The sequence below is a fragment of the Camelus ferus genome, chromosome 24, assembly GCF_009834535.1.
Source record: "Camelus ferus isolate YT-003-E chromosome 24, BCGSAC_Cfer_1.0, whole genome shotgun sequence".
Lineage (NCBI taxonomy): Eukaryota > Metazoa > Chordata > Mammalia > Artiodactyla > Camelidae > Camelus > Camelus ferus.
Genome location: NC_045719.1, coordinates 5,358,606 through 5,373,160, shown reverse-complemented (window position 1 = coordinate 5,373,160; position 14,555 = coordinate 5,358,606). Strand labels below are relative to the sequence as shown.

General features: G+C 42.4%; 1 protein-coding gene across 1 annotated transcript in view; it reads right to left on the bottom strand.

The window, feature by feature from the left end:
• DLGAP1 (DLG associated protein 1) overlaps positions 1 to 14,555 on the bottom strand; it is a 989,257-nt gene that overhangs the window by 362,620 nt on the left and 612,082 nt on the right. The gene's annotated exons all lie outside the window — the stretch shown is intronic.

Here is a 14,555-nt window from a genome sequence, read left to right as displayed (position 1 = left end):
GCAAGCGGTTCCTCAGTGTATCAGCATGCCCGATCCAACTGCTACAGGGCATCAGATGGTGTCGCTGACTGATGGAAAGGCTGAGGTTAAAGGCTTCATTGTGAAGGAAGCAATCAGACAATACAGGTTCTGTGTGTGACCATGTTAGGACAGAAAGCCAGTAGGGAAGGTGAATTTTACATCACTCCTGACTTTTCACAGCCATTGTCCACAGCTTAATCTTGAAGTGAACCACTGAAAGGTAACCTGTCATTCTAAGACAGGCAGTGTTAGTTGAGCAATGAGAGTTAAGAACAAGACGTGTGCTCAAAGCAGCTAGGGAGGGCTGCAGGGTCCTCCTGACAAGAGACCAAAAAATGGCAGAGTAACTGGCCACCATTTCCACAGGGCCCTTTTCTTCCCAATACAAAATCCTCAGTCATGCAAACAAACCATTCAAAATTCCTTCCTTCCTCTCTCCCTCCTTCTCATGCCCTACTCCCGCTATTTTTCTTTCTTTTATTCATTCAGTAAGTATGTATGGAATGGTTACCACAGGCTGGGCACTTTGACAGAAACTGGAGAGAGCGAAGAAAACACGATAAACAGCTCCCCGTTCTCGACACTCACACTCTAATGGTGGCAGCTGGAGGACATGCGACAATTAACAAGGAAACACGAGATGATGTCACATTGTACGTGTTAAGAAAGAAGCAAGCAGGTTGGTGTGTTTCATGTGTCAACTGCAGGGCTGGTGTGAGATGGGGTGGAGACTGGGGGCACTTGAGTTGAGCCATTAGAGAAAGCTTTTTTGGAGACATACACCTGAGACCTGAGAGTGAGAAAGTTGACAAGGAGAACATTCTGGACTGAGGAAACAGTGAGAATCCCTGAAATGGACTGAATGAAAAATGAGTGGATTTTATTAGAATAAACTCAGAATTTGGGCAAGAAACAATGTTCTGGCAGGAACATATCAAAATGATAATCTCAAGTCATCACCAAAACATCCCAAGTGCCCAGATGGGCGGAGCAATTAGAAACGGTGATCCTTCTCTTTAACCTTGAAGGAAATAACTAGCGGCAATGACTGAACAGATTATGACTTAAGAGGAACCTTAAGTTCCTCGTCAGCCACTGGAACCTTGTCAGCCACTGCTCTGTGAGTACAGAAAGTAAAGTGAAGGTTACTCTCTCCTTTCATTGGTGTCTTTACCTAAGAGCTTCTCACAGAGATTTTGGGCAAAATCCCAACAGAATTCTGGGTGCAAGGGGAGGTTCCTGATGATTTACTGTGTGGGTTGATTTGGTTCCCAAAATGAATAGTCAAAATATGTTATTACTAAGAAAAAATGTTTGAACACTGTCTCTCAAAGTAGTCCCATTTCTCACCAACTATCAATAGCTTGGGATGCTGAATTTTGGCGTGGCTGAGGAGAGAAAGATCACCAGTATTTGGGGCTCCAGATCTGGAAGCAATGACAGAGCAGAGTCTCAGTCTCACAGGATCCAAAACAGCTTTTGACCCCAGGGAGAGCCTGGGTCTCAGGTGACATCCTCACTCACTTTAACAGTCCTGAATTTTCAGAAACTATTTGCCCCCAAATATTCTGCTAGTTCATTAATCATCATTACAAATGTTAATGGTGACTTATTCAAGACTTGTTATTTTCTGATTAAGGAGGAAGGTTTGGGGCTTGGCAAGTTCTCTCAAGGGTTCAGAATTCATAAGCATCACATTAACTTGATGGGGATTATTTCCCAGCCTGAGAGAGAAAGCATCTGTCCCAGGTTTGGGCCTTTGTTAAGGGAAGTAGAAACTTCAAAAGACCTTCCTGGAGACCACCCACAATGAGCCAGAAGGGAGAAGACAAGGGACATAGGAATCAAGTCACAGGGTACCACCAAGCAAGCATGTGGTCCAGGTTGCTGATCAAGTGTCCCAGTCCAAGTACACTGGCCAGCAGAGGTCAGTGATAGCTGGATGAAGCTTGGGGGTCAATATTTAAGAGCAAGGCAAAGGGTCAGTTATTGTAATATCGACTTAGCACACCCAATACACACTGAAGATTTATTCCTTCACTCAAGGAACATTTAAAAATCACCTCCTTGTACTGGCACCAGGAGACACACAGACCAGTATGTGTGGCAGGGAAGTGACAAATACGTAAATAAATAATTATAATATAAACCAAAGCCTATGTTTGACACGCACAGGCCACCCAGGAGGAGAGCACAGAGAAAGAGCCTGTAGCCCAGCCTAGCAGTGGGGGTGTGCGGTGTGGAGGGAGGCCAGAGATGGCTTCATGAATAGATGCAGAGCAACTGACCAGACCAAAGGAAGGAACATTCCCAGGCATGAGGGACAACAGGCTGGTCTCAAATTGTGTTGCTATGGATTAGAGACACCCAAACAATATTAGCCAAAACCCAGACGCTGTATCTGGCTGTGCAGAAATAGGGCTGGAATACTGGAGATTCAAGGGGAAGGGCTGCAGGACCATGGACAGAGCCAGAGAAGTGTGGTGACCACAAGAAGGCAGAGCCGTGGACTCTAAACAAAGTTAACAGTCCCAGGGTCTGAACTCTTATCACAGACAACACTGAGCAGCATTGAAGAAACTCGATTCCAGTTGACAAGAGAGTGAAAATAGATACAGAGTGACTTGTTTACTGCTTTTTATGTCTTGGTCTGGCGCCAGGAACTTGTCCCAAAGTCAGAGCATGGAGCTGGGTCCACCGGAGGGTGACACCACTTCTACAGGACCAGGGTGCCAGGAGCCACAGCATCAGGGAACCACAAAGACCAAGAGACAAGGCAGCAGCAGCCGAGGAAAGAAGGGCACAAGCCAGAGTCAGCGACCTGATGAGTGAGGCAGCTTCCTGACCTAGTTCAGGCTTTCTCTTCAGTTTCCCGCGGTGGAGGAATCGATCCCCGCACAGCTGGGCTCAGGCTTCTAGCTGGGAGCTTGCGATTACCAGCACCTGGCCAGGACAGTGCGAGGGGGAGGCTGGGGTGCAGCTGTAGCTTTTTGTAAGTGAGTCCGCTCGTGGCTGGGGGAGGGGAATCACGTTAAAAAAATAAATAAAACCTACTGCAAAGATGGATACGGCCGATCTCTCTACCATTATTAAACACGTTGTCTCTGAGCTGACTTTGTACTGCCTTTAAGTGCACAGATTGCAATAGAAATCTCTGCTGTGCAAACTCAGTTGCTCACAATTACAAAGGGACAACTATGATCATCTCTCTCTAAAATACATAGCTCATACAAGCCCAGGGTTAACCTGTTAAACACCATGTGCAAAAACAAACTACTTGCAATAGCATATTTTAAACCACCTCTATACCTATCTGCTTTGATTATATAGTTGTTCAAATACATATACACTACACATGCCTAAACATATACACAGATAGTGTAAATACACAGCATATTTATATGCGTCTATTAATTTGAGCTATGCATTTATACCTCTAAAAACACAGATGTCTATCTTTTTGGAAGATCCTTTTAAAGACACATAAGCAGCTTAAAGCCATAACATGTCTTTTTCCCTGACCTGCCACGAGTCTGTTTTGCAGCCTGTCAGCGAGCAAGCCCATTACTCTAACAGTGGTTACATATGGTGCTGAAACATTTTTTTTAAGTCATAGAAACCCAAACACATAGATATCAAAGAAAGGTTTCAAAAGCAACCTCTAAAAAAAAGGCTAAAACCTCTACAGACAGCTGTCCCGAATTAATGAAGTATTTTCCCCTCAAGGGAAAATGGGAAGCTCCCACAAGACACAGCAAGAGGTAAGCCTAACAGTATGTCCAGAAGATGGATTTTCTTCACGTGATTTCTCGATACATTTACAGCAGTGGCCTCTTGGCTCCCCTTTAAAGATGAAGATTTGCATAATAATATTTTGGTATTCCTGGTCATTTGACCCAGAATACTGAAATACCAGCTGAAATGTCTAGGAGCAATTGTATCATTTCAGAAAAGGAACTAGAAAGAGTTCTCTGAGTTGAAAATATACAGGTGGAAGTTCTGATCATCAATACGGGATACCGGGTTTGCTCAAGGTTGTTCAAAACTCATGCGCCCACCCTCATACACTTTGTGCAAAGTAGGATGTGGCAGTGTGGAGCTCAGAACACAGATCTGTAGTCACTAGGACATTTTCAAAAGAATAGATTTTGTCCAAAAGGAAAGAAAAACACTTAATTGCTTCTTTGATCTTCTAGGACGTTGACTATTGACACCCTTCTTGTAATTGTTAGTCAAATTTTACTGCAAAAATGGTGGGGTAAAGAAACGCAACAGGCAAAAGAGGGAGCTGGAAAAGGAGGTAAAAGCAAGATCTCAGATTCACGAAATGATAGTAGAGGAAACACGTGGAAGCATTTATTTGGCTTCTTCATCGATGAAAAAATGCCAACTGATGTCAAGGAGCAGAATCGGTATCACTCCATTAGTGTTCTCACCAGCAAACAACCTGATAATGGTTCTGGAGAACAAAAATGTATTATCTGAAAAGCGTAACTGAGCACAATTTTGAGGATCACATACTTGCTATAAAACAGAAAAACAAATATTAAAATACTATTTTATTGCTAATTTCTCTCCAAACATAAGAGTAGACTAAGACCTCAAAAATTAAGACTAGAAAAGGCTTTTAAAGATATTAATTCCAGGTCTGGCACAAGCTGGGGTTAAGTTTTCAATGTAATTTACTGGCTTGTTGACTTAAATCATCTAAAGAAACACATCTAGAAAATTTATTTGACATGGCTTAAGACTGTATAAAGTAAGTTCAAGCCTCAAAAGAAATCATCACGCAACAGGTCACAGCGGGACCAAGCTGCTTCAGAAGCAGCCCGAGCCAGAGAGGAACCTTATTTTGAATGGGAATTGTTCTCCTTCGTTAGCTACACAGTACCCACCCCAGACCACCACTGGCGTCCCCACAACCACGGCATTCTCGGTCACTAGAGGCAGTTAGGTATCTCCTGGAACTGCGATTTCACACATGAAAAAGCGATTATGCCCACTTATATCATAACCATTTATGTCACTTTCTGTTTTCTAAATGCTTTACCATCTCGTGTGATTCAAATGAGCAGAGAGGAGGGAAGGAAGGTATGATAGGTGGGAACAGGAGAAATGGCTGAGTCCTTGCAAACATAAGCAGGTCCTACAAAGGTAATCCTGCTGCAGAGAAAGATGGAAACAGCATCTGGTCAATGGAAATCCCAGGTAATTCACAAAAGCCCTGTGACCAGGCAAATTTGCTAAAATGGAGGGCAAAATATATGCCCAAGGTCGACGATGATGCCAGAAACAAATGCAAGAGAGCTCCAGACCCTGAGTGTGCCATTTTTGAGCCACAGAACATGATGTCACTCCAGTGACCCCAATAAACTTCTAAGTGGAGGTGAAAACTGGAAATGAAGCCTTCTTTTTGCCCTTAGTTTTCCCCAAACGCCTGCAGATTTTCCATCTAAAGGTTATGCTCGGTATGCCAGAATAAATTAAGGCTCCATTCAGAACAATTAAAGAGCCTACGGCATCAGCAGAAGTTTCCTGGCCCGGCAGGAAAGAGGAGGGAGAGGAGAGGCATTTGCTGTCAAAGGCCATCCTTCAGCACAGTTGTGCTTTCCAAACCTAACTAGTAAGATCACACCAGAAGGGTCATAGAAATGTGCATGCATGCAGCTGACCGGAAGAGCACCGCTTCCAGTACATGACACCTCAGGTGTTCGTCTCTGTACGGGCTATAAGAATCGTACTAGGCCACACTGGGCAACCCTTCTCCTTTTCCCTAATCGCGAAGAAGAAGGTGGGAAATAGTGGCGCATCCTGGAATGAGAGTTGTCAGGTACATTGGCCCATCACCCTCACAGGCCAGTCCATATCCTGAGAGACACACCGCTCTGCATGACCACGAGGATGCGGCAGGCTTCCCTGAGACATCCGGCTTACAGGAAGGGGGGTGGGGGGGGAGGTCAACGGGAGGAAGTGGGCTGTGCGAACTGCCTCTGACCACTCTGCCTGATGAACATTCTTCCCGATGCCAACTTTGGCACTGGCTTAACAAGGAGTGTTAGGACTACAGGGCTCAGTCTACAGCAATTCCATGAACAGATGCAATTCCTTAAGCAAATCATCTCTTTCTGAAATAGTGACTGGAAGGAATGATGTAAGAAACTAGAAAGTCATGTTTCAAAGTGTTTTGACCACCAGGTAAATAATTATTTCCAACAATGAATGACACAACATCATCAGGACCACCCTGAACTACTCATTACATATCTGAATAGACGTTCTGCACACAGTCCAGAGGGTGCTGACCAGATGCATCATCATATTTGCTTGAGAAAGCTTAATCACACAGTTGTTCAGCTGCCTTTCTAGCAGGTCCACTCATTCACCACCACTGGGATTTCAACTATTAGCGTCCATTTGATTTCATTACAAGAATGGCAGGCACCTTCCCTCCCTGCTGGTCTTTCCGGTGGCTCTTAAAGTTCCATGAAATCTCAAAAACCTCTCTCAGTTATATAGACAGACGATTGTTTTGTATTTCCCAAATTTTCTGAGTAAATTTCAGAGGCATCACTGATACAAATACATCCACATCACCACCCATGAAGAAGGAAAGGGACCTACGTACACAGACAGCACCTGGAATAATGATTATTCAATAAGTGATCAATTAACAAGTGAATGAGTAAATGGTATCAGCAAAATTGGGTCAAGATCCCAATGACATTTGAATGTGCATTAATCTCTAATCATTTCAACACTTATAATTTCTGGACATTCCTTTATTTGGTATTTATTTATTGAGCACCTACTTGATGAGAAACTAGAAAGAGTTATGAACAAGACAGTTTCTGTCCTTGACTTTGTGAAGTTTACATTCCAGCAGAAAGGGCTGGGACAACCCTTGCACACATGCACACACACACACATGCAACATACACAACACGTATGTGGGCAACGGGCTGACTGCAAATTGTGATGAGTGTCACCAAAGTCAATAAAAAAGGAGTAGAAGGGGACATGAAAGAGTGGTCAGGGCAGGCTACCTGGAGACGATGACATTTTAACAGAGACCTTAAGGAGGCCACTGGATGCAGGAAAAAGACCAGGGAGTGTGTGGGCAGGAGGTGTAGCAGAAAGGGGCCTTTGGCAAAACCTGTAGGGAAACTGTCCACCTCGGTTAGTTGCGGAGGATCTGAGAAAGGCGGCGAGAGGTCAGGAACCCCGTGGAGAAGGATTTACTGAAGGAGGGACTATTTATATCCGATTCCATTAAAAAATCATAGTTACAAACATATGTGATACTAATAAACTGTCTTTGAATGATTATAAACATTACTATGTCTTTTTCTGGAAATACATTCTGGAACATTGTTTGTATCTCAGGGCAACCGCCAACCTTCAGGTATTGCACAGAAAGACTAGCACTGCGCCCAGTTCATCAGCTTCAGGAAAAAGTGAGAGAGAGACTATTACTTATCAGACATGATGGGAAGAAAGTCAAACCATCTGTAGGCTCTTTGAGCTTCTGTTGGCTAGCCTGTCACAATCATTTTACTCCACATGACAAATGAAAGAAGAAATAACGAGACTTCAAAACAAAATGTATACCGAGCTGCAGTACTTTAGGAAAAGAGTGGCAAGTTTCTCCTCCAAGGGCCAGATGGAGGCCTGGGAAAGCCTCCGGACAGAGTGACAAGCGACCCTGCTGGACTGGACTGACTAATATTTTCCTGGCCATAGGCACAAAGTCATGTCCTACTAGAGTCAACACCTTGAAGTAATCTATAATGAAAAGAACAGGAAAGGGAATACATGTATGTGTATGTATGACTGAAACATTACATGGTCCACCAGAAACTGACACATTGTAACTGACACACTGTAACTGACTATATTTCAATTTATAAAAATATACAAAGATTCCTTAACTGCTTCTATCGACTCTGTATAAATGCTAGAGGAATATTTATCCAATTGTCTTACTTTTTAGATGTGTGTGAGCACTTCTGGCATTAAGTTGAAAGTTGGCACAGATGACCCCAAAGTTCCTGGACAACTCTAAAATTCTCTGATTTCCAAATTTAAATTATAATACAATTGCTAATATGTGGCAGAATTTCAAAAGCAGTTAAAATAGTGTTTGATGACTTCTTTCTCTTGGCTTACCATTTTTGCCATTTCTAGAATGTTAATTCCTGAAGCTTGGCAGCTTGAACAATAATTGACTATTTCCTGGTCACTCTGCAATTGCTTTCTTTTAATTGAGGATGGATCGGTCCAGCATGTAAAATTTGAAAACGAGAAACGGATGCTTTAGATAAATCTTTTCTTTTTCACTGAAATAAGTCTACCACCAGCTAAATAATAATCCTATTTTTATACGTCAGTCAGTGAATACCCTCGGCCAGACCTCATACAACCATTAAGAACACATTCACTGACCACCTACTAGAGCCTGCAATCAAGACTGATGTATTCTAGGGTATGTAAATACTTTATTAGCAATATTTAAAAATTAAGGTATATACATTTTTATCCAGACATAATGCCATTGTCCACTTAATAGACTACACTATAGTGTAAACATAACTTCTGTGTGCACTCTTGTGGTCACTTTCCCACGATATCTTCTTTACTGTGGTAGTTTGGAACCAAACCCTCAGTAGCTCTGAGGTCTGCCCATAACATAAGATGAAGACCTGTTACCATAAGTAAATCACGTACTTTCATTTCATTTGTGCAATACACTTCATATTAAGAGGTATTTTGAGGGATACAACAGCATGGAAAAGATCATTCTTGTTATCTAGGAGTTTAAATTTTTTAAATAAAATAAAATCTATAAGCAGAAGGAGGTAAATGATGTACTCATGACATATTTATTGAGCACTGACAAGGTCTCAGGCACTGGTGACACAAAGATGATGTGGCTATAATCTGGTGAGGTAAGGTGCATGAACGCTGGGAGCCTTCCTCCCCACCTTTGAGACAGAATTAGAAACACCTCGACAAGATCTCGTGAAAATCAAACGTGAATCGCCACAGTCATCTGAAATAACAGGGTCTCAACATCCTAAGAGCTTTGAGTAGACGGTATAAAATATGGAGGAGAGACATACTCCTCCAGGAGGGTGACACCAGAGGAGTGTCTAGAAGAATTGTGAGGCAGAGAAATTCAGTAAGAACATCTCATACAGAGACGACAGGAGATGCCACTCAGTCAGGGCTCATACAGGCGACAGTCCATCCCCCAGGTTCAAATCCCTCTAACCCACTCACCAACCGATCATGTTCTCCTCGTCTCCTGCTTAAACACCTCACATCGGCTTTTGTCCACTGGGTGAGATCCACGGGCTCTTTCAGAATCGAGCCCCAGTTTACCCAGCTGTACTTCTGGCGCCTGGTCGCCATCATCTCTTTTACACGTGGCCACAGAAGACACGTGCGCCAACGGTGAAGGGCTCACGTTTTGGAGTCAGATAGACTTTTCTACTTGGTTACTGTGACCTTGCGGGAGTTATTCAAACTTTCTAAAGATCCATTTTCTCACTTGCAAAGGAGGAATAACACTAGCACCTACTGTTTAAAACTGGTTAGAGGAATCCAGTGAAACAGCACGCTCCACATAGTGCCTGGTACGTAGGGACTCAACGAACACTATTAGAAGGATATCAGAAATGGTATTTGGAGCTTAATCTAAGGACAGCGTGCAAAATGGAATTTTGGAAGGAGGTCAGCATGAGGCACAAACGGCAGCCGCTGGGCTGTGAGGCAGACTGGTGATTGTGGAAAGGATGTTAGGAAGGGAAGGACTTGACAAAACAACTGAGGAAAAACAACCAGGAGCTAGGGCTGGGCTGGGCTAAGCAGGCGTGGAGTAAGGGAAGAGTCAAAGATGACCCCAAGATTTTGACACTGAGCTCATGGTGGTCCTATTTTTTTTTAATGGAGAAATCAGTGAGACGGGCTGACTGAATTTATAACTTCACAACTTATAACTATACCAGCTTAAAAACAGACGCCATATTGCACAGAAATGGCTAAATTTCAAATTAGGACATGACCACATTAACTACATTTGCTGTGAATCCTGGAGCGGACTTTTCAGCCTTAGTGATGAAAACCATCCCCACTGTCCTGGTTCTCCTTGCACCCTTCTGACCAAGACTTTCCCTGACTAAGAAGCCAGGATCCCCTGAGCCTTGAGCCTTCCCCTTAGGCTCCGTGCCCGTCCCGACTGGGCTTGCGTCACGCAGTCACAGCAAGTATCTTGGTAAGTCAGTTAGACAGAGCCCCCGCCCTCTGTAACTGAGCCCCCTGATACCTGGTCAGATTCCTCACCTTCCAGCCCTGGTACCTGATCGCCTGGTCCGCCTGCAGCGAGAGTCCGGCTAGGTCTGCGTGACCACAATCTTCTCTCACTCCTGACGTTTCCCGCTTGGTAGTTTCCATCCACCAACGCCCACCTGCTCCTTGGCCATAAATCCCTACTTGTCCATGTTTTATTTGAAAGTGAAACCAGTTCTCTGCTGAGGTCTGTTCCTCCCAATTGCAATAGCACTGAATAAAACCTGTTTTGAACTGCTTTGCCCACTGTCTAGCTCTGATTTTTTTCAACTTCCCAGCTAGTTCTTCCTCTTCTCCTCCCTCTGAAATGAGGGCCCACCCTGGAGTTCCGTCCATAATTCTATTCTTTTACTGTAAACTGTCTCCCTGGGATGGGAGGCTAGGAGTCAGTGTTCATCTTAGTGTAAAAATCCTATTGGAATTCAGGCCTCCAGTTTACCTGCCTTAGACACCTTCCTTCATATTCTAACTATGCAAAATTTCCCATACCTAGAAACAGGTTCAAGTGAAAAATCATGACCATAAAATTATCAGGTAAGAAGTCATTTACAGGTTAAGGAAGAGAAATTATTCAAGCTTTTAATACAACACACATGTTATTTTATCAGTAACTTCCCTTAAATAAAAATAGATCAAAATATATGAAACCATCCATGTGTCCCCCATGAAATATTTTATCTGTAACATTTAGAGTTTCCTGATCCCCAAAGGAGATTAAAATACATGCCTAATTAAGGCCCACTATACGTTTCAGTTTGAAACATTTGAGTTTCTTGTTACTTAAGACCCAGGAAGTCTTTGATTAGGAAAGCTGCCTTGCCAGGAAACGGATTTTTTTTCCCAGGGGACATAATTAAAGAGGGCAATCCTGCTGAGAGCTGTGCATGCCAGGGGCCATACACTGTATTTGTCAACAAACACAGTACTTCCTGGTGAGGACAGAGCATCTCAGCTGCTCTACCCAGGATCTTCCCTGAGCGGATTACAGGTCACACCAACAGCACACCACCACTGACGACCAAATGCAGAAAACCAAAGCAGACTACACACGGGAACTGAATGGTATGGCCAGAAACCCAAACGCATTAGAGGATAACAGAACAGAAGGTCTGAGCTCCGCTCCCTGACTGTCATCAACCGACCAGGCGGCACTGATGGATTAGGTGGGTGACACGGAACTTCATTCAACAAATTCATTCACATTTAACAAAGGTGGTCGGGGGAAGAGATTTCATCAATGACTCCATGTTTCCAACTTAGCAATTAGTTGTGTGGGTCATGGTGACATAGATGAGGACAGAGAACAGTGGAAGAGCGAGGAGCAGGTGGGAGGGGCATTTATGGGTTTGGTGTTGGAAACAATGAGTTTGACGGGACCATGAAACACCAGCCAATGACCTCCTATTTCGTACACAGGAACCTAAACAGGATCAATAATGCAGGGCTGGATTATCAAAGGGAATTAAGTTAATGTAATAATTCAAACTGTATCATTCTTGCTTTGCTTTTTAAACATTAAGCAAATATTTATAACTACTTTAATTAATGGTTTGAATTTTCTTCTAAATCTAGTGCCACAGAATACTCCAGTTGGTTCATCTCAAGTTGGCCCCATTCCTTGCTTTCAAATATAATCTTAAAAATTGCATAATCCTAGCCTCTTTTCCTGATATCTAAGTTTAAATTACCTGTTCCAGACCAGCTCTGTGCCCTTCACCTGTATGACAATTAGTAAGGACAGAGGACACCAGAGTCAGCCAGCTGTCTGGGTTTGTGCCTTTCTCTGCCACGTCCTAGCTGTGTTCTTTGGCAAACTCGTTAGTTTATTCACATTTCAGTTTCTTCATCTGTGAAATGGAGAGTCCATAGATTTTGGTCTTGATTTATGGCTCAGTATATATTTAAATATTACACATGAACTGAAGAACAATTAGTATTCCCCAACTTTTGAATAAAAGAGTCCACTGATAATGATTAAGTGAAATTTCTTAGTATACGTTCATATCTTCTATGTCTTCAGTGAGTTTCCTGTGAGTTTTCTCTATCAGAAAAATAGCTTGAAATCTGTTACTATGATGGTGGATTTGGTCATTTCTCTCTGAAGTTACATAAAATGTCCTCGTAGGCTATAGTAAAGATTGAGTGAGGCAACTTGGGTAAAGTGCTTAAAGCAATGCTTGGAGGGTTTCAGAACACACCGCCCCAAAATGTGCCACTTCGGCAGAAGGGTTACTTAGAGCCAAAGGCACTTGAAAAATAATGGATGAAAGTAGAACACTGTGTTCTGAACTCCCCTTGGCTTCCTAAAAGCAGGAGATAAAACCCCACGTGAAAGACGTCCTCCCTGTCCCAGGAGGAAAGAAACATCCTTGTCACCCGAGGCAGGGAGTGGAGGGTGAGAGAATTCTGTACAAATAGACCTTGAAAAATAACTCATCTTCCTTTAGCCTACCTGTGTGTTTTAGTTACATTTCCACAAATTCCATCTCTTTGGGTCTTTATATATTAGGTTGAACAAAGAAGCAGCAAAACCTAAGTGTTTATTTCCTTATGAAGACCCACCCCCATGTCATGTAAAACTGATTCTTCTCCTGCTGACTTATCTTATGTCAATTTAATTCTCAGGCCCAACCTAAGACCCTAAGAGGGTAGATTAAAATTCTGTCTCCTTTCTACTGGCATATACCTGAGCACTTATTGTATGTTTGCTATTATGTTTTTAATCATAAATAAAAACCAACAAAGGCCTCAAATTTTTGATGAGCCAGAGAGAAAGGCATTGTGTATCACTGTAATTATTTTGTCACATCGGTACTTTATTTGATGTACAATTCCAAGATTGTATTAGAATGGTAAAAAAACAAAAAAACAAAAAAAACAACCCAGCACAAACACTGGTTGTTTAAAATGGTATCTTCTTTTCCCTAAATGTAGCTTTTAAATAAATATTTTAGGTGAACATTTCTAGCACGTGATGAGAAGAGAGCAGGAATGAAATAAACGCAGCCAACATGCCTTTTTGTTTTCTTATAATTCTCAACAAGCTACATCTTTTTACTACATAGTAAACACGGTCCTTGGCTATTCTTACGGGGTCAACAAATACTAAAAGAAATGTGAGTTGTGATAAACTGTATCATCCATTCTGTTTTAAAGAAATTATTCTATCATACAACAAAACACCTGTTTCTTTCAGAGAGTAAGTATAGAGCTTTTCATTACAAAGGCCAATTTCACTTATAACTGGTCTATGGAGAAAAAACTCTGCTGTGACTGAGTTGTCGAGGTGTAAATATCACACCATCACCCCCACCACTGCCATCACCAGCGCTGTGTCTGTGTGCATATGTATGTATGCGTACGTGCCATACATATCTTTCCTAGAACTTTAAACAGCCTCATCTGTATGATTTTCCTCCTGACGGTGAGATGTCTGTGAGACATGACAAATAAACACACCATCCCACAATTAGATTTTAGTGACTTTACATGTCTGAAATAATCAGTGTACACAAACAGCACCAGCAGTTCTTGGCTGTAAATTATTTCTGATGTTAAATATGGAAGAATTAAATACAGTAAGCCTTATCTCAAAAGACATTAACTTGCAGAGGATTTACAGGATACTGAAACAGAAAAAAAATGCCAGGAGGATTAAATCCTCTGCTAAGATTGATGAAACAGTCCACCAAAACTTTATTGGTCTATTCCTATTAGGTAGGAAGTTCTAGATCTCTGCTGAGGAAGGACTGGGGTTAACCAATACCAAATGATAATTCAACCTCAAAAAATAACAGAAAAACATTCAATATTTGCATGATTCCTGTCGTAAATGAATCATCTATTGACCAAAATTTAATTTCTTCTACCTCTGGGGATAAGGCTGCATCAGGCAAATTGGCTATAAACATAAATTTCAGAGGACAAGAAAGAAAAAAAGAGGGATATCTTTGAACTTACTGGAAGCAGATATAAATCAAGAGCACAGGGATATTTACTCAGACTGAACATACGTCTTGAAGAATCTTTCTATCCAGAGTGTGGTTACGTAACAAGACAGAGACAGAATGCAATTTGCAGACTTTACGCTCTGACACTGAAGGAGTCGGTCCTGATGGAAGGGGTCTTGCGCGCTCCGCACAGTCCTCTGTGATGCATGGGACCAGATATCCCGTCTGGCTGGAAAA